The 21,625-nt window shown below is 36.4% G+C and overlaps 1 long non-coding RNA gene across 1 annotated transcript; it reads left to right on the top strand.

The window, feature by feature from the left end:
* The first annotated feature begins 1,381 nt into the window (after positions 1-1,381).
* Positions 1,382-17,184, top strand: LOC149690620 (uncharacterized). Its single transcript, XR_016383770.1, has 2 exons — positions 1,382-1,709; positions 16,683-17,184. It is a non-coding gene; the product is annotated as an uncharacterized LOC149690620 (long non-coding RNA).
* Positions 17,185-21,625: the final 4,441 nt, after the last annotated feature.

The raw sequence follows: 21,625 nt of genomic DNA, 5'->3' as shown, positions 1-21,625 counted from the left end.
ACCGCGAATACCACTAGATACCTATTTAGTAGCCTAACGCTAAAGAAGCTAATATTCATTGAAAGGGGGGGAGGGAATTAACCATCAATTTTTTTATATACATACACATATATTCCAACTTCTCCTAGAGAAGAACCTATAGGTTCATCTCATCTTCTTTGATAAAAATTATTGTTAGAAAGAAAAACCCTAGACGCCGAGAGATTTATGAAAGAGGGTGAAAACTCGACGGGGTCGCTACCTAATAGATTGATAGGCCTCGAGGAGGGACGCGCCAAAAACCTTGCAAAGCAGCCCCATCATATCCATAAGGAAAAATGGCGGGAAAGAAGAGAAAAAAAAAAACAAAGAAAAAAAAAAACACCCAAAATAAAAAAAATAAGGGGGGGAGTAAATAGGGGTGGAGTTCATCCTTAAATTATCACTCGTAATTATTTACGAATGAAAGCTTTATTGTAACTGCCAAACATCCATCATTGGTGCGAGGTCTCTCCCATATTTTTATTTTTTTTTTTAAATATAAAATAGTTTTAAAATTGACTGTATGTAAATAAAAGATTGAAAATATTACGTGTTACGAATTTTTTACGGTTATTAGAATTTTATATTGGCAATAAACGGTCGGCCTCCCGTTGAAATGTTGCAATTTCTAAACATTACGACTGACTAAGCGGAGAAGTCGAACTACGAAGGGGTAAAAATAAAGCACGGTGCAATATGGGGGCCCCTGTAGAAGTGTTTCACCCGCTGAGCGCTGGATCAACAGAATTTTCTCCGAATAATCGATGTATTTAACGAATACATCAAAATACCCTAAAATTTTACAATTTATCGAAGAATTAAATAATACACTTTGATCTGAATGAACTTTAATGCGATTTTAGGCAGAAATATTCCCAAAACGAAAATTGAAAGGATATGGATTCAAATGCATGGTAAATTATAATAATAATAAAGAATTAACCTATTTCTTCCATTGGCATTGTACTAAGGATAAGAGACCTAAAACCAGTCTAAGCCCAAAACCCAATATAACTAGCAGCGCAGGTGTTCTTAATTTCTTCCTTAACATCGAAAACGGAGAAAAAACTAATCTGTTTAAATTTTTCCCTCTGTTCTTTCCCCCCCCCCTGGTCGTATTCCTGCCCCCCTCTACAAACCACCACCACCGTCATTCGGACACACCTACTACTACTCAGGTAGGTAAGAAGAGAAAGACTAAAGGAAGGAAGGGTCCGGCCTTTTTCAGGTAAAAATTCCCCCTGTTGCTCCGCTAAAACTATGGGCTTAGTAATTTCCCCCCTCCCAATTCGGGATAAGTTTTTTACATATTAACCGTCAAGCTCTGGGAAAAGACAACACCCCTCTTTTCCGGCCCCCTTTCTGACGTATACCTTTGCCAAGTTTGGATAACGTACGAGCTTGGCCCCGCCCATTTTGCTTGGGATAGGTAGCTGTCCGGAGTCGACTCCGGCCCCATCTATCCCCCGCGTACCAGTTTTCTACGCTTGCGCACCCATCTAGCTTCTCCTCTCTTCTGGGTATAATATTGTTTTTCCGTCCCCCCCATTTTCGTACGGCTTCCGACCGCCAGGTGGAGTCACAATACGGTCAGTTTTCTAATCTTCCGAGCCCCGCGTGGCTAGACACGGACGGGTCCTCCTATGCTTTTACCGACCGTCAAGCCTCTACTGTTTTTTAGGCCGTAGGTAAGCGTCTCTTGAATTTTTTATTCTTTAATTTTGATTGGGATTTAATTGGGTTTAATAATTTTAAAGAATGTAAGAAATTTACTTTTAACGAAGATTGTCTAAATATCGCGAGCGTTTTGAGGGGCATTTTAAGAAAATTGATTAACAAAAGGCGTATAGAGTCAAATTGAGCTTAGAAGCGTTTAATTATTGTTTGTTCGTGATTAAAATTCTCTTTTCGAAGATCGTAAGCCTTATTTGATTAACTACAGACTACACCCTCGTAAACAAACAAACGCTTCAATTCACTGGATTGAGTTTGCAATAATGTATTTACAAAATAACTAACTTTAATTACTTTTCAAATTAAGAGTAACCTGTATTTAACCAGCGACATATTTGTTATAAGTTAAACTAAAATGGTTTTCAATACACTTAATAACTAAAATTTACTCCTTTAAGTGATAACTAACAAATTAAAACCATATTAGCAAATTGTATAAATCCGCACCAAACAATATCCCATATGCAGATAACACTCAATTCCCCATAAAACAAGGCGCGGGCGTATATCTATAACTTTGGTTTCCTAATTGTTTAAAACACGGCGATAAAAGTACTTTTCCTAGTCATTTCCACTCAAGCCCATACAGATTTTCACCCGAGACTTTCTCACGGCTAGCCATTAACTAATTTAAAACAAATTTTTCGGATTAAGGCAAACTGGCAGCATTTTGTGTCGGAAACACTCTTAGTCCCGTAGAGAGTACAGTAGTGGCATTTTCCTCCCCTTTTGCGTGAAATATTAAGCATTTATGCGCCGGGCCGCATCAAGCTAGCTAGCTAGCTAGTCGTCCTTTTAGATTGTCTCCGAGTTTTGTAATAACCTTAAAAGAGGCGAGAATGGCCGGCGGACTATACAATCGGTTTTGGAACACCATCCCCTCGTCCTAAGGCTCTTTGTTAAATTATGCAAGGCTCTTAAAATCGCGGCGCGGCAAAAGGGAGAGAGAATCTTATATGGTTTACGTATATATAAAGCTGTTCTAAAACCTAATACTGTGAAACCCAGCCCTATAGTTTCCTTGACAGTGGTTAGGTTAGGATATTCGCTAGGGCCCGGCCTATAGAGAACCAACCATCTTTCTTGATAGATATTTCTAAAACTAGTCCGAAAAATGTATATTTTGAGACTATAAAGTCTAGATCGCATAAGTAAAGCTATTGTTTACAATTAGTCTTCTTTTACAACCTCAATTAAATGTTTATCAAGCAAAATCGGAGCGGATTAATATGCCCTCTCACACAAAATTAGTCTTAAAACCCTAACACAATTTTCCAAACAAGTCAATGTTTTTACGGGTCCTATTCTAATGCGAACGTGTCTAATTAAAGTGATGGCTTGTCCATATAGAATAGAATCGGGAGGGGAAACGGTACGGTGTATAAGAGAGAGAGAGGGGCGGTCGCCCATCCAGAAAGGGACATAGAAAAGAGAGAGAGTCTCTCCCGGTATGGTGTGGTACGGTGTTTCAATCCTGGAGAGGCGATGTTGTTTTCCTCTCCCGATTCAAGCGGGGTCCCCTACTCATCCTTGATCCCGAGACAGCCCCATACAGCTCAAGTCCTTCTCGAATCCCTATTACCCAGTATAACCTAACCTACAACAAGCGGAGCTCACCATCCTAAAGTTCCCGTAACTTCTGCGGCGTAATTTAATGAAAATGGCACGCCATACACTGTCTCGGACCCCGCGCGCACAACCAAAACTTTAAGCTATTTTTCGTTTCTAAATTTCTTTTAAAAAAAAAGATCAAGCTAACAACGTAAGATTCCCCGTGACGCGGTCCTGCCACGGGGATGCCATGGTTTTTCTTTTTTTAAAAAAATAAGAAGCCCAAGTGTTTTTTAAGAGAATGATGGACAGGTTAGAGATGCGTCCAAGATTAGGGAGTCAGTCGGAGAGAAGGAAACATTCCCCTTAACTTTTTTGCAGCGGGAAGTCTAGCGATCCCCTCTTGCTTGCCGAGAGAAAGAGAGAGAGAACGTGGAGCGAGCGACGCGCCGTAGATTCGCTAACTAGATAAAATGTTCTCTTCGGTAAAAACCGGCAATCAGAGAACGCGGGAAACTCGGGTAAAAGACTGTGAGATAAATAAGCATTCTTTAGTTTAGAAAGTTATACGTTAGGGGTGTATAGTCCAAGTTAGACTTGGTCTTGACTTTTATACTACGCTTTCTTTCTCTTTTTAAAAAAAATGTACACATTCCGTACAATTTTTTTTTTTTTTTTTTTTGGTTTTCTTGTTGTCGTTGTAATTTTATATATTTATTTTTACCATTATCAATAATTTTCTAATTTACGTGAAAATTTTAATAACACGATATTCAAATCATTAATAAAAACCGGTTTATTTTAAGAAATAATTAAAATTTATAATTTGTAAGAATTCCGCATTGGGTGAATCCCATGAAATCAACGTGAAATATCACAATACCTAACTCTAAAGAAAGTGCTCGTGAAATTTGAGGCGAATTTCACGGATGATGTTGTTGGAATCTCACGAGATTTGCAGGAGAATCTCGGAGATATGGGGATAAAAAAACTAACTAAATGAAATCATAAGGGAAATCACCCAAAATTTTAATAACACGATATTCAAATCATTAATGAAAACCGGTTTATATTAAGAAATAATTAAAATTTACAATCACTAACTCAGCATTGGGTGAATCCTACGAAATCAAATGTGAAAAATCACAATACCTAATTCTAAAGAAGGTGCTCGTGAAATTTGAGGCGAATTTCACAGATATTATTGTTGGAATCTCACGAGATTTGCAGGAGAATCTCGGAGATATAAAAAAGGGCATATAAAAACTAAACTAAATGAAATCATAAGGAAATCACCCAAAATTTTAATAACGCGATATGCAAATCATTAATGCAGGGCTCCCACCAAAATCTTAAAAAAAAGTAGGGAAATAGGGGATTTTTTAGGCTAGAAATAGGGTGAAATAGGCACCGAATTTTTTAAACTAGGGACCAAATAGGAACCAAAATGGGATCTTTATTTGAACTCATATTTTCACCAATCTATCCCTGTTTTCACAAAATGACAGTCAGATATTTGTAAAAATATTTTATCATAAAACTGACTTAGTTTTTGTTTATTACATTACTACGTTTTATCTATCACAATTCTATCACACTTAACAATCAGTCTTTTTTCGTTTTTCAATTAAATAAGAAATATAAATGTGTAAATTGGACTTTGGGTTGAATATTACAAGCTGATGGCACATTAAACTAGGAATATGGTGATTTAGGGACCAAATCACAATTCTATGGTGGTTTAGGGACCTCAAAAAAAAGTAGGGGGTTTTAGGTATTTTAGGGACATGGTGGGAGCCCTGTTAATGAAAACCGGTTTATTTCAAGAAATAATTAATATTCACAATCACTAATTCCGCATTGGGTGAATCCCATGAAATCAAATGTGAAATATCACAATAGCTAACTCTACAAAAGGTTCTCGTGAAATTTGAGGCGAATTTCACGGATATTATTGTTGGAATCTCACGAGATTTGAGGCGAATCTCGGAGTTATGGGGAAATTAAAACTAACTAAATGAAATCATAAGGGAATCACCCAAAATTCTTAATTAATTTAATCTCGTTAAACATAATCCTAAACAAAATAAAGTATAGACGATTTTCATTAACGATTTGCACGCACGCACCTTAGATACCAATTAATATTTATACTGTATATAGATTTGAATATTGTGTCAATGACGTTTGAAGCGCGGTGGTTTTAAAATAAATTTATAAGAAAGCGTTACGTATAATATCTGACGTTAATTTATTAGCCCGCGTAAGGACGTTGACAGGCGAAATTGCAACGGGGTTAATTGGAAAAATTATAACTTTCTAAACTATTCGTGATGTTTATCTCTCTTAAAAAAAAAAGAAAAAATGCGAAAGAAATATTTCGAACTTAGGACCTCCGTTTCTTGAATCTTGAGTTTATAAAAAACCGAATGAAAAAAGAAAAGTGTAATTTCAATTAGGAAATTTTATCGAAACTGTCAATCTGAAGTTTGCAAAAATTTGGCCCAAGTACAATAAATTAATTAAAATTAAAAAATTAACCATTATCGCGTGAGAAGGGAATAAATATGGCGCCATATTAAGCGCAAAAATTAGAATTCATAAAGTTGTTAAAATTTTATGCGTTTTCGAGGATTTTAACACACGGACAGAGAAGAGTTTAATGTATAAAATCATACACCACGAGGACGCGAGTACAATCAGGGAACTGTCCTCACAACGGTTGGAGAAGGAGTTAGGGAATTTAAGGAAGAACCAAGCCGTTATGGATCACTTAGAAAACAATCCCTGAACGGGGAATAGATGGAATTGTTGTTATCTTTACAGGACAACACCCTGATTCTGCCTCTGAGACGCCAGATTACAGGAGTACGCCACTACTCCCAGCATAATCTTAATAATCCACTTTTAATAAAAAAATAAGTCACGTTGAAATATAGTTCGGCAGATTGGCCAGATGTATTAATTAAAATTAATCAGAATTACAAAACTCGAGCCATCGTTTTATTACGCAGGATAATAAAACATAGGCAAAAAAAATTACGGTGCAAATATGCAACAGAAAAAAAATCACTAACAGACCTTAATAAAAATCAGCCTAATAATTCCAACATGACTTTGTTAATGTCTTAATACAGACTTAAATATTAAAATTCAGGGTATCTCCTTAGTCACGTGTGTTATATCCACAAATCCACAAATAGCCCCAATTTCCAAATAAACTAATTAATCTATAACTCAATTTTATAGAGACATATTCCAAAGTTCCCAACTCACGAACGAACGAAGGAACCAAAGGAAATCATATAACATTTTTCCCTGTACCATACATACAAGAAAGCACAAGAGCGCGTATTCTGATCTGAGTAATGAGTTGGTTTTCGATAATACGTGGAAATAACGAAAAATATCTTTCAGGGGAGATAAAGTAATCGCTGGATGAAATCTTAGTTGGCTATCAAATAAAAAGGAGAGGGGGGAATATTAGGGTATATAATATTTTGAAAGAAAGCCTTAGAGACAGGGGGGCCCCTTTTTGCATTAGTAGCTTGGGCCAATAACTCCCAAAGAGAAGAGCAGAGCAGAGCAGCGCGTACGGCCGTCGTCCGCTCGGGCTTACGGACATTTTTCATTTTTCTCGATTTTTCCCCGCTCTATTTTGGCGCGCGCGCGCAAAGTTTGGTGCACACACACGTTCTCTACTCGGACTTCATCGGTCGACGTAGGCAGGCTCTTTTTTTAGAAAAATGAGTGCTCTTAGAAGCACAAGGGGGGGGGGGGGGTTGGATAAAAAAGCATGACAGACTCATAATTTCTTAATGCAGGGAGATGGGTGACCATCCGCCTTATCCGATTCAATGTCTACAAATACGGGGGGTACAGTCTTTCAAAATTCTACTGGCGTTTCTATTCTCCCCCGGCTTAACCTTTATTCCATCATTTAACTTAAACACTGTGGGCCTTTTTTTACGGCGGCGGTGGGTGCAGAAATGCCCATGTTTTTTCTTTTCTCCCTTCTCCCCAACTCGATTTAACTCTGTGGCTACGGCTATAACGGGATAATGTATTGGGATAGGTGAATAGAGCTATCCATAAGAAACCTTAACGTAATGCGCGTGGATATATAGTTACTTACATCTTGCATGCCATGGTACTACGCAATATCTAATGTATTTCTTACGTATAAATAAAATAAGCTTATTTAAGATGGGTTCAGAGAGAGAAAGAGAGAGAGAGAGTAGATTTAAATTTTTTTTCATTTGATGATTTGCTAAATTTAAATTCATTCAGATTATAAATGACCAAACGGAGTATATAATAAACTCGTTAGATTTGAATGAAGTAAAATTAATTAACCTAAGAAATATTCTTAAATAGCTAAGCCTAAAATAAATAAAACCGATGCCTCGGATAGCATCTATAAAATTTCAATCGCGCCTTTTAAAAAAATACCCGCCATTTGAATAAGCGGAAAAAAATACACACAAAAAAAACCCCATGTTATGAATAGATAGCGACGATACAGACAGGATAATCCCAAATTCTTCAGAATTTTCGCCTATGTACAAGTCCAATGACTTTTAAAGCGCAAAAATAAATTTGGTATTAAAAATTTCTAAGCCTTGGCTATCTAAGGAAGGATGAGGGTAAAAGAAAAAAAATTAATAGAGCTAAGCTAGTTTCTAAGTAAAAGACGTTAGAAATATTTTTTATATATGAAAAAGTCAAGCCGGCTCATCTATATATATATACGCCTCGGACAGAGGAGAGCGGACCGAGTTGGGGGTCCACGAGCGGAAAACTCGCTAAGTAGTGCTGGAAATAAGAAGTATTCAGGGCATAAATCACTAAGAAAGTCTATTCAAGCGACGTTGGTTTGAAACGTTACGCCATGGCAGCGGAGTAGACCCTACAGGCTCTCTTTTCTTTAGAATTTCTTACATACAGAGAGGGGGATTGCTAAAAAAGTCCTTAGCTACGCATCTTGGGCCTTAGTTATATATAGAAGGCAATATTTAACTGTATACCATAGACCCCCCTGTCCTATACATATACATTTTGGACGTTTCTAGGCCTGATAGAAGACTTATTCTTTCTAGCTGGCCCACCGTGAAATGATTCAACTTTTAGATATCTTTTTTTTTCGTTTTTGGCACCCTGAGCTCTGCGAGATCAAAAAAAAAACCCCTACACCCCAGTTAAATATTCTTTCATGGAATCAGGTTTCTTTGAAATTGATAGAATGACTATTCGGTATCAAAAACGTATGTCCGAGCGCGTGTGGCGATGACCTTAAAACGTCAAGGACATGCAGTGTTTGAAATTGTCCGGTACATACATAAAAAAGTAAATAATGCACGGTTTTGGACTATTGTATTATAACTTAGGGCAAGAGTTTATAAAGTTACCTCAATATACCCTCAATTCGAATGGAATTATGGTCCTTATTCTTAAGCCTTTGGTTGTACGTAAATTTATCTTCATTTTAAAATAAAATTAATGAAGTATCAAAAACCATCCGATGATAACCTTTAACTGTCGGTCAAGTTATCTTAAAGCGGTGCTGCACGGTCACGCGTTTAAGAGTATCAAGTAAGGTTCACACTTTACAAAGAATTCATCATTATTTTCACTGCATTGACCCCCCCCCCCTCCTTAAACGTTCGCGTCCCCTCCCACTAAGGAAATGAACCTGGAGGCACCTCTGAAAATTTTCTACCCATAAATCAAGATTATATATATAAAAAACGGTTGATTAATTCCCGGTAACACGTTCGTGACAGCCTTTTCTCGGCCAGCCTTGTTTGCACTCTATTTCATCTTTCCGCGGTGGAATTTTTTTTGGCGATTTATTCTAAATAGAATCAGGTGTAATTTCAAACTAAAATTTGAATTTAACTCTTATAAATTAAACAAAGCAATTTTACAATTATCTTAAAACTTTGGCAGTACAAATAATATTAACAGTCAAAATTAGCTATACCAAGAAGCGATATCTGTTTACTAGGGAGAAGGTATAAGTATTCGCGCGCCATAGTTCCAGTCCCCCTTTCAAAATACAAAGGGGGACGTACAAGGAGGCCCCGGGCTATTTCGCCTCTCCTCAATTGGAAAATATGACTGTAATTTTCGTCATTCGCGTCGTGCTGACGTGAGTTTTCAAGAACCAATGAGATGCTGGCTGTAATTTATAGACGGGGATTAACTCCGGAGTCGAGTCCGGACCTACGTTTGGACTGGAGAGATAAAGCTGGAAATGTGGCGAATTTATACCTTCTCCCTAATAAACTAGATATCGCTTCTTGGCTATACTAAGGGATATTTTGCAAAGACACAACTCCCCTGAAAAATGACCGCACCACCTTCAGTGACCCGTCTAATATTTCACGTCACAAAGTATACCCAAACACCCTTACTCTTAAAAAAGGGGCCTTATCTTTGAGGTATGTTAAGATACAGCGCGCAATAAACCATCTCTCGAATGTAGCTAACCGACAAGACCACAAACAAATTCAGTCCATCACTATAGCCACCAGTATACCAACCATTCTCATTTTTAACCTCGAGTTTACGCCGTAACCAAAGGCGAACGACCCGTATATTTCAAACCTAGGATGCAAATACTTGGGATTTAGCTTTGAATTATGGTTCAACTTCAATATGAACAATATACCAGCGCGCAGTTTATATTCCAATGAAGAAGGGACGTACGGGACGCTTGGTAAGGGGGAAAAGTTAGAAATCCAAGCTTGGCTTGTGATAAAAAAGGGGGTACAGGCACCACTATCAATAATCCGATATAGTGGCTCTAAGTGTTGCCTGCCCACTAGGAAGGAAAGAAAAAAAAATGTTCTTGGTAGCTAGCTATGCCGTGGCCGACGCGTCGATTTCCAAAGTGGTTAAGAAATCATTTATATCCAACACGATCCCAAAAAAAAAAAAAAAAAAATTCTGGGTCATCCCTTATATAACAGTTCGTGTCTTAAGTTGTCGACAAACTATTTTTTCTACACGCTTTACCAGACTTCTCACTCTTTCCTGATCAAAGTGTCCGTGACATTGTTTATTATTATTTTTTAATAATTTGTTTTAAATATCGTTTTGTTTACGATGATAATATTTAGTTTGCTCGAGAAAGGCTTTTACTCTCATATAATTTGTGTGAAGGGCCATTGCGAAGTCACAACCGAAAATAATAATTTTTAAGGAAATCGTTACGAGTGAATCCCATGAAATCTACGTGAAATATCACGTTATCTACAACAGGGACCTCGTGAAATTTGAGGGGAATTTCACGGAACACGCGTTTCAATCTCACGAAACCGGAGGAAATTTCGTGAAATATGGGGAAACTAACGCGTTATACCAATCAAAGAAATCACGAGGAAAACCACTCGTACCGAAATTCATACAATAAATCTCGTGAAACCCGAGGAAATCTCACGAAATTAAAAAGATCGTGGCAACTTCCCACACGAGGGCTCAAAAATCACAAGTGAAATACGGAGTACAATTGAATTCATAGTGAAATATTTTGACACTAAATTTTGACAAAATCGTGACGAGTGAATGCCATGAAATCTGCGTGAAATATCACGGAATCTATCTACAAAAGGGACCTCGTGAAATTTGAGGGGAATTTCACGGAAGACTCGTTTGAATCTCACGAAATCGGAGGAAATTTCGTGAAATGTGGGGAAACTAACGCGTTACAAATTAAAGAAATCAAAATGCAAATCACTCGTACCGAAATTAATAATAGAAATCTCATGAAACCAGAGGAATCTCACGAAATGAAAATTAACTTCGAAATTAATCGCGGTGTACACAATATTCACAAGTGACTTAATTGCTCCTCGATACTACTTTAAAACCGAATAATTAATTAAATAATAAGAAATGCATCTTTTTAAAATTAAGGCCCGCAATATCAAGTGGTCAAAGCCTTTCTTTATAGTATTAACTAAATTGATGATAATGAAAACTGGAATTAAGTCACAGACACTTTAAATATACTAGTCCTGGCTTTAGCTATCAAGTTTGGGCGCGCGATATAAAAAAAAAAGAGGTTCGTTTTTGGCGCGTGGATATGGACGCGGTGTCGAGGCCAAAAAATGAAAGATGGTTGGTCGAAGCAGCGTGCACGGCCCACGATCCGCCATGAGTACGGACGTGCCAGACGGTACTGTCAGGCTACTTAACCTATAAGCTACGTGTTAATGTCAGAGGTGATTGCTGAATAAGATTGGGGATGGGTCTGTCACGCGTTTCGTAACGCTGTCAAGTAACTCGGGGCATACGTCCGACTGTAGCAGACGATGATAGATCTTAACCGTAAGGCCCGGCACGACTCTGTCTAGAAGTGTCATTTTTTTTACTTCCTCATACAACCATCCGAGTTAAGGGTACTAGATCCGTCAAAAAAATCTTTAGCTTTCTATTGTTAAACGTTTAAAGATTGCTTAGCTCATATTTTTTCCTCGTGTTTGGCCTAAAATGAACCGAGTTCGGGGGTCCTAACCCACGCCTGTAGCAACGTCAGGCCCGCAATGCACCAGTGTACCTGGGGTAAGCTAACCTACGGGGGTTTCTTTATTTTTGCCTAAAACATTTAGCCAGTTAAATAATTCAGAATTAAAATGCCATAATATCCTAATAAAAATACACTTAAATTACCAGGAAAAGCGAATTTATCAAAGCTGGTACGTCATCATAAAACTCAAAAATTTAATTCAAACCCCCCCCCCCGCCCCCTCTCCAGGACTTAAATGTCAGTCTATGTATGCGTGCGATCCAAATAAAAGGTTCCATATAAGCTTAGTAAAAATCAAAACAAATCAAAACACAAAACAGTGGGAATAATTAAATTGCGAGTGGAGTTTGGAAAATAATGCGACCATCTGAAGAAGAGACGTCATTTTGAAGGAATGGGGATCCTATACCTCGCGTGTTAATCTAAATAACAATTCGTTTTTGCCCGAGACAATAAACAATGAAATAAAGCAATGAACCGGCCATTCCAATTATAACAAAACATGTAAGAAGCGAACCAATACGAGGGAAGAAGAAAAGGCCCAACTTAAATAATAATAAAAAAAATCATCAAGGTATAGCTAACAATTACAGATATCAAAAATGTCTACCAAGCAGATATCCCCAAGCAATTAATATATAATAGAAGCAAACTAAATTGAAGTTTTCATAAACTCCTTTTTAAGAGAATTGGGAAAGGGTTTCTTAATTTAATTCCATCCATAATTAAATATTTAAATTTAATTTTATATTAGGTAGGTCAAAGATATTTTCACAATTTAAATGATTTAACTATAATTTATCAACCTTTTAGATAAACAATAAACAAATCGTTCAAACCTTCTCTAATCAGGCCCAGTTTAAAACAAGATAATTTACTTTAAATTAATGAGCTTCTAACAATAGGAATGAAGCAAAAATAAAGGAAGAATTTGGTTGGTTGAACCCGTCAAGATCAGGCAAAAATTTTGGGCTTCCCCCTTCGCTTTTTATTCTTATCCTGAGCGAATCCCGGATAATTTCTAGTTGTCTCTGCTTTGAGTGGTAAAATATCGGGTAGCCACGAATTCCCCCATGAAGAAAGAAAAAAAAGAAACACTTGACAACCGTAATAGCTCGACTTCTCAAAACTAAAAATTATCCTCGTTGGATTTTTATCAAAGAAATAGAAAATACGTATAACTAAGGATGTTGGTAGCTTTCAAAAGGCACGAAAAATGGAGGTGTTTCCCCCCCCCCCCAAACTAAAATCATCACCTGCTATCCAAAAAGCTACCCAGACGCGAAAGGGAGAGAGAGAGAGACTAAACAGAACGGAAATTTAACAATTAGGAAACACAATGTTGTTGCCCTCAACCTTCTTTTCAAAGATTGACAACATAAAGCTTCCCATTTGGGACTACCGAATTATTTTAAATATGGGTTGGTAAAGCCATGTCTGTACTTGGGACGATCCTATTTTCTATCCAAAAAAATTTCTCATTTTGTAATAATAATAATAGAGGTTAAAAAGTCACAACATTTTTCGAATTTGTCTGCCGTCTGTGTGGAACGTTTATGCGATTGTATTGTTGTATTCTAAGTTAGGGCTCGCTGATTTAAAATAAGACAAGATTGTCCAAATACTTAAAATATTAGTATCTTACGACTCATTTCTTAAAACTAGTTTCGAGTTTCTGTTAAAAGAATTACTATTTCCGTTTTATAAATTTTGGAATAAAAAATAATTAGTATTAAGAAAAGAATATTCAGATTTAAAAAAAAATTCAATGGAAAAACAATTTGGATTCAAAAAAAAAATTTGGATTCAAAAAAAAAATTTGGATTCAAAAAAAAAATTTGGATTCAAAAAAAAAATTTGGATTCAAAAAAAAAATTTGGATTAAAAAAAAAAAATTTGGATTCAAAAACCAAATTTGGATTCAAAAACCAAATTTGGATTCAAAAACCAAATTTGGATTCAAAAAAAAATTTGGATTCAAAAACATTAATAAAAAAAAATTTGATTCAAAAAAAAAATTTGATTCAAAAAAAAAATTTGATTCAAAAAAAAAAATTTGATTCAAAAAAAAAAATTTGATTCAAAAAAAAAATTTGATTCAAAAAAAAAAATTTGATTCAAAAAAAAAATTTGATTCAAAAAAAAAATTTGATTCAAAAAAAAAATTTGATTCAAAAAAAAAAATTGATTCAAAAAAAAAAAATTTAATTCAAAAAAAAAATTTGATTCAAAAAAAAAAAATTTGATTCAAAAAAAAAATTTGATTCAAAAAAAAAAATTTGATTCAAAAAAAAAATTTGATTCAAAAAAAAAATGATTCAAAAAAAAATTTGATTCAAAAAAAATTTGATTCAAAAAAAAAATTTGATTCAAAAAAAAAATTTGATTCAAAAAAAAAATTTGATTCAAAAAAAAATTAATTTAAAAATAATTAGGCTTAAAAAGATTTCCATTTATTTATCCCAAAGCAAAGACGATGCTTCAATTGAAAAAACCGGCCATTTTGAATTTCCATCGGGATCCCATCACTGACCAACGGGGCGCGACCCAATTTACCGGAGAACAAATACAACTTCTTCCGCAGCCATTATCTTGATCCTCCGTACACCCCCCATTTTGCCGAGAGTCAAGGTTAGCTCGCCTTAACCCTAAACCCCCCATTAAGCCTAACGGTACATCACAAATAATGACTTGCCAAAAAGACACACTTACAGTAAAAACTCATCCCAAAATGATTTGAATCCTTGATTACTCGATCTTGGCGCAGTTTTGATCGCAAAATTAATTAACTTCGGCCTAATTTTAAATACTTTAACCCGATTTAAAAAATTAACAATAATTCACCGACATAACCGATTAGCTCGCGTCAATCAAACTGAAAAATGGCTGTCGGAACTTTGGAAACTTCTAGAAGAAGGGGGATGGTAGAGAAGGGGGGGAACTGAAGCTACATATTTTGCCCCGACTCATCCTCGCCTTTTTTTTAACCCTAAACCCCCCATTAAGCCTAACGGTACATCACAAATAATGACTTGCCAAAAAGACGAACTTACAGTAAAAACTCATCCCAAAATGATTTGAATCCTTGATTCCTCGATCTTGGCGCAGTTTTGATCGCAAAATTAATTAACTTCGGCCTAATTTTAAATACTTTAACCCGATTTAAAAAATTAACAATAATTCACCGACATAACCGATTAGCTCGCGTCAATCAAACTGAAAAATGGCTGTCGGAACTTTGGAAACTTCTAGAAGAAGGGGGATGGTAGAGAAGGGGGGGGAACTGAAGCTACATATTTTGCCCCGACTCATCCTCGCCTTTTTTTAACCCTAAACCCCCTATTAAGCCTAACGGTACATCACAAATAATGACTTGCCAAAAAGACGAACTTACAGTTAAAACTTATCCCAAAATGATTTGAATCCTTGATTCCTCTATCTTGGCGCAGTTTTGATCGCAAAATTAATTCATTTCGGCCTAATTTTAAATACTTTAACCAGACTTAAAAAATTAACGATAATTCACCAACGTAACCGATTAGCTCGCGTCAATGAAGCTGTGGAAAGCTTCACGAAGAAGGGGGGGCGATAAAGAAAGGGGGAAGAAATATGAAGTTGCAATTTTAGAACTCGCGAGCTTAGAGCAAAGGCGTCGTAAGTCGAGATGGAGATAAGGGTATTTTCGCGGGCTTTTTAGCAAGCGTAAAGGCTGAATTCAAAAACGCTTTAAGTCAAAGCATTGTAACTTACAATTCAGCGCGTTTTACAGCAAAAATACGTATCTTTTTGAAAAAAGCGCGCTAAACACGAGATAAATAAACTCTCCCTATAATATTATCGGAGAGTATTAAAATTGTAATTTTAAACGCATTTCTTTTAAATTTGACATTTTGACTGTAAGTCAAACATTGAGAAACGACATTACAATACAATTTTATGACAAAACTTGTCTTCACTAGATAAAATCTAGTACGACTGGTTAAGTAACGAGTGAATTGACGTCAATCTGGTTACGTTTGTATGACATACACGTGTTTTAAACCCCAGATAAATGATATACAAGTTTGTGATCTTATTTCTGACGTCACTAACTACGTGGGTTACCGAATTAAACATCGATTTGCTTTCTTGTTTCGATAAATCAAATATTTAAACGCAAAAATTCACAAACTTAAGCATCCATTTCAAAGATACAAATCTAAGTTGAATTCCATCAGAACTAAGGTAACTTTTACCTACTCATCTACAGTGAAAACACGTTACAGGGGCAAGTTTCCAAACTTCATATTATGGGTTTCTTAGCTATAAATAAGAATACGAATAATTTTCACCCTATAGATTCTAAAACATGTATGAACTCACAAGTACCTAGTGTACTCGAAATAGTTACAAACATACTTGAAAACCCTCCTAAAATATGACCTTTTCCTGACCCCAAACTCAAAAAAAGCCCTCGAAATAGGAGAAAAAAAAGATAAAGAAACTTGTGGTTAAGTGTTTTGAAGCCATCTTCATACAGGATGGTTACAAACTTAGAATATATTTGATTGGATGAAAGAATTTAGAGAAACTCGGGATTGGATCTAACTGAAACCCACAGGATACCAAACATACCTGGCCCCCACGTGGCGAATTTCGTAGATAAACATATTTCCCTCTCCCAAACTCGGAAAAGCATCAAAAACCATACTTTTTCATGCTAAAACAAGCCCTAAGTTTGACTGCAACTAACTTAACCAACCCAATAATATCTTTGGTATCATTTCAAGTTGAAAAAACATTTTTATGTTAAAAACTAATACAAAACTGATTCTAACCAAGAAAAAAACATGTTTGTTTACAGTAAACCTTGGAAGAACCCCTTGGAGGTTGTTTTCAACTAACGTACGTTGTCAACTGGGGACTTCAGGTCCTGGGGCTTTAGGGAGAGACCCTTCAAAAGAAGACTCAAGCTACCAACAGGGAGGACATGCTGCAGGGCTAAACACATTTTTATTTCTATGTATTAATTTTTTTTCCCCTCCTTATAATAAAGTTTTCCTTTATTTGCGAGTAATCCATTATAAGGATGAGCTAATTAGAGCCGTCAAGTTTGTTTTTCTAAGGATGTCACTCAAAATCAAGTACGCCTTGTGCATTTTACGGTAGTTAGTAAGGAAACTGTAGGGATTGTTTATAAGAAGAAACTTTTCTAATTTAGGCTTAACGCGAAAATGAACAAAAATTAAACTGTTGAATTATTCCATTGTTTCAAAACTACTTAAGGCGTGACAACTTTTGACAGACGTAAAACATAACTCTGTAACAACTTGTAAAATTAATATAATTAAAGATTTAAAACTTTATATATTTAGAATGACATTTTAAATAGCAATTAGGCCAAGCTTTTGACTTATTATAAACATTTTTAGGCCTATTTTTGATAATCGGGACCATTTAAGGCCTATTTCTGATCATCTGGACCATTTAAGGCCTATTTTTGATAATCGGGACCATTTAAGGCCTATTTTTGATAATCGGGACCATTTAAGGCCTATTCCTGATCATCTGGACCATTTAAGGCCTATTTTTGATCATCTGGACCGTTTAAGGCCTATTTTTGATCATCTGGACCATTTAAGGCCTATTTTTGATCATCTGGACCATTTAAGGCCTATTTTGGATAATCTGGTACAATTAAGGCCTATTTTGGATAATCTGGTACAATTAAGGCCTATTTTAGCGTTTACTGTAACTTTACAAATGTTTCAAAGCCTATTTTAGGGACCTAGCGACGTATTTCCAAGATTCCCAAACCATTTGAGGTCTATTTTAAGTTTACACGTCAGTACAACACACCTAATTTAGCCTATTTTTGTATCCAATGTCGCAATTACAATCAAAACGAGCCTATTTTTGTCAAACCATAACATTTCGCTAACCAATTTAGATTATCACGAGAACTAAAATTAAACTACACCGCCAGACGAAAATAACTCTTCCTCTAGAGTCCATACAGTTAATCACGAAGTGACATTTATAATCACAAGGACCCATAAAGAACAGCATTAAACAATTACAAAGTTTCCCAAAACTATTTAGCCAGCCAAACTCAATAATGAAGCAAATTCATATTTCCCTGCTTGTGCCCACATAGAAAACTTAATTTCGCTTAGACCCTAACCGAGACCCTAACCCTAATATTAACCTCCCCTTCCCCCCCCCCTTCTATCCTTTGAAACTCTATAAATAGTAAAAACATGATATTGATCCGTCGCTCAAAGAGAATTAAAAGTTACAAGGTAAGTTTACAGCGAAGTGGATACTATTACTAACTACGGAAAAACATTCATTAGTGGTCAACACAAAGATTGAATTAAAGTATGGAATATATTGTAGGGCAGGTCCAGTCCGAAAACTCTCAGAAGCGTGACCTTTTTAAAAACGCGGGAAAAATGTAGGAAGGGAAACGAGCTATCGCGGGCGCGCGCGTGTGGACCGCGACTTTACTTCCCCTTGACCACCATGCCTTGACCAACAGAAAACCTTTTTAATAGAGAACACGACGTCCAATAAAAGCGACTCTAAATTTCCATTATTAAAAAAATAGTAGTAAGGGCAGTTACTGAGCTAAGCCTAACCCTACTAACGCGTGGGCAGCTATATAGAGCCAGAAGGGGATAATAGAAGAAGGATGACACTCTGTATCCTCTTAATACTTTAGTTATGTAACGTCATTCTTCCCAGGCTCACCCTTTAAGTTTGCTTTCCCGCTCATCAAACTTCAAATGGGCATCGCACCGTAAGGTGAATTCTATAATTGTTTGGCACTAAATCCCCAGCAATCATCCCACAAACCTTGATTGTCTTGACGTGGGACAAAATGCACAAGCGCATGCGTCTTGCCAAATATTTAAACGCTAATAGAGTAATGATGAGGGAACTATTTATCGCGTATGTGATTCGGTTTAGTAACCTTGCTCTAAATGTTCCGATGTTGGGAAGAGTGACGTTACACTTACCCCGCTTTGTGCTTGTACACTTCTCTCAAAGAGAAGTATTATATACTTCTGATAGAGCTTGTAATTCTAGCTAAGTACTTTGTTGAAGTATTTTTAAACGCTACTTCGCATATTAAAAAGCGCGCGCGATCGAGCTGGTCTGGGAATGGCGGGAAAGGTACAATAGTTTGGGGGGGGGGGGATGTGGGGACTCGCGCCCATTTTTAAAAATAGATCGCGTGCAATAGGGGCATGCATGGTTGTTCCGCTACTGGAGTTTCCCGCGCTATTAATGAAGCTAAAACCCTAATGGCTTCATATTCTTTTCTGGACTTTATACTAAAGCTTACTACCAATTCCCTTACGAAAGGTTGTACCGTTCGATATTAGACGCGAATATACCATCGAAAAGTAATGGGGGTTGAACAAAAACCTTCTCTATATTTTCGGGGGTTATAACCCCCTCCCCCCTCCCCCTGGTGGAGAAAATCGATAGCTAATTTATGATAGGCGGAATTGTTTTTCTATTTCATGATTTATCGAGTTTATAGGAGTTTTAGTTATTGTTTAGGGTTAGGGTTACGTTTTCTCTCCTATGTTTGTTGGTAGGACATTTTTCATAGTATCGGCATAAACATTAGGGGGTTTTCAGGGAGGATAAATGTGTGTGCCCCCCCTACTACCCCCAGTCCAACATCCCTAGTTTCTGATACAATGTATCGTATCTATCAGCTGTTATTAGGGTTTTGTTCCGTTTTTAATTATAGTGTACTAATTACTATTTCTTGCTTGCCGTATCTGTGGGGGAATTTATGACGTTGGTTAATTAATAGCTTAAACATTCCTTGCTGAAGTTAGTTTTGCAAGATATATATTGGTTAGCAAGGGGTTTATTATTTTTTGCCTAAATTGTAAAGTAATTAATTGTTATTGAAGTTTTATCGTTGTTAATTAATTAATGGTACTTAAATATTACGGTGAGATTTTACGAGTTTAGATGTTGAGTATATGAAAAAACTTAAATACTAATCAAAGACTCATCCAACGGTACAAATTCTTACAACAATTTAGCCTACAGGCTCAAAACACTACCAAGTAGTACCTGGTAAGGTCCAAGTACCTCCACAAGTACCAACAGGCACCAATTCTTACCAATATTCAATAATATGTGCCACAATGAGCAATATCATGAAGTCAGCTCCGTTCATTACAGCTACTCTTGAATGTTGAACAGTTTTTTCTGTAGCTGAAAACACGGATATTCCAAAACAACACGGTGCTCCAAAAACTTACTTAACCACACAATTACCAATCACCAAAGATCTGATTAAAAAATATTACACTCACCCACTTTAAACACCACAACCGTTGTCCTTTGTAGTTTATTGACGAAGTTTACCTGTATTTCCATGAAATTCCACCGTTGATCCATGAAATTCCACCGTTGATCCATGAAATTCCACCGTTGATCCATGAAATTCCACCGTTGATCCATGAAATTCCACCGTTGATCCATGAAATTCCACCGTTGATCCATGAAATTCCACCGTTGATCCATGAAATTCCACCGTTGATCCACAATGATCCATGAATTTCCATCGTTGATCCACAATGATCCATGAATTTCCATCTTTGATCCACAATGATCCATGAATTTCCATCTTTGATCCACAATGATCCATGAAATTCCATCGTTGATCCACAATTTTCAATGGAATTCCATCGTTGATCCACAATGATCCATGAAATTCCATCGTTGATCCACAATGATCCATGAAATTCCATCGTTGATCCACAATTTTCAATGGAATTCCATCGTTGATCCACAATGATCCATGAAATTCCATCGTTGATCCACAATGATCCATGAAATTCCATCGTTGATCCACAATGATCCATGAAATTCCATCGTTGATCCACAATTTTCAATGGAATTCCATCGTTGATCCACAATGATCCATGAAATTCCATCGTTGATCCACAATGATCCATGAAATTCCATCGTTGATCCACAATTTTCAATGGAATTCCATCATTGATCCACAATGATCCATGAAATTCCATCGTTGATCCACAATGATCCATGAATTTCCATCCTTGATCCACAATGATCCATGAAATTCCATCGTTGATCCACAATGATCCATGAAATTCCATCGTTGATCCACAATGATCCATGAATTTCCATCGTTGATCCACAATGATCCATGAATTTCCATCGTTGATCCACAATGATCCATGAATTTCCATCGTTGATCCACAATGATCCATGAAATTCCATCGTTGATCCACAATTTTCAATGGAATTCCATCGTTGATCCACAATTTCAACAAATTCGTCCTTTAGATCCACATTTGAAGTCATTACTAAGTCCTCATCTGTTAAAAATTAATTCAAATTCAGATTTGTCATGTATGATAATTATGAGTCTATGGGTCTGACTAAATTCACCTCTAATGATAAAATAAAACACGAATCAGGCTAATATTGTTGATAATCTAACAGAAATATGTTTAATTTACTTAAATTTATAATAATTTTTACCTCTCCGAGTGACGTATGTCACGGAGAGGTATTACACCGGCCGTGTCTGTCTGTGTGTGTGTCTGTCTGTCTGTGTGTGTGTCTGTCTGTCAGACCCCACGTGACCGCGTTCGCAGTTTACAAATCGGAGCAAACAAATACCCGATTTCCGGAACGCGTTCGCGGTTCACGGAAATTTGGCCATTCATCTACCAACACCAGTCTTTACTTATTGGCTTCTAAGGACCACAATCTGCTAGTCTTTGTCCGTCCCACATGGAC

The sequence above is a fragment of the Phalangium opilio genome, unplaced genomic scaffold (assembly GCF_054372755.1).
Source record: "Phalangium opilio isolate 3A_F unplaced genomic scaffold, DU_Popi_V2 ptg000031l_1, whole genome shotgun sequence".
NCBI lineage: Eukaryota > Metazoa > Arthropoda > Arachnida > Opiliones > Phalangiidae > Phalangium > Phalangium opilio.
Note: the sequence above shows the minus strand (reverse complement) of the source record. Positions and strands in the feature narration are given on the sequence as shown.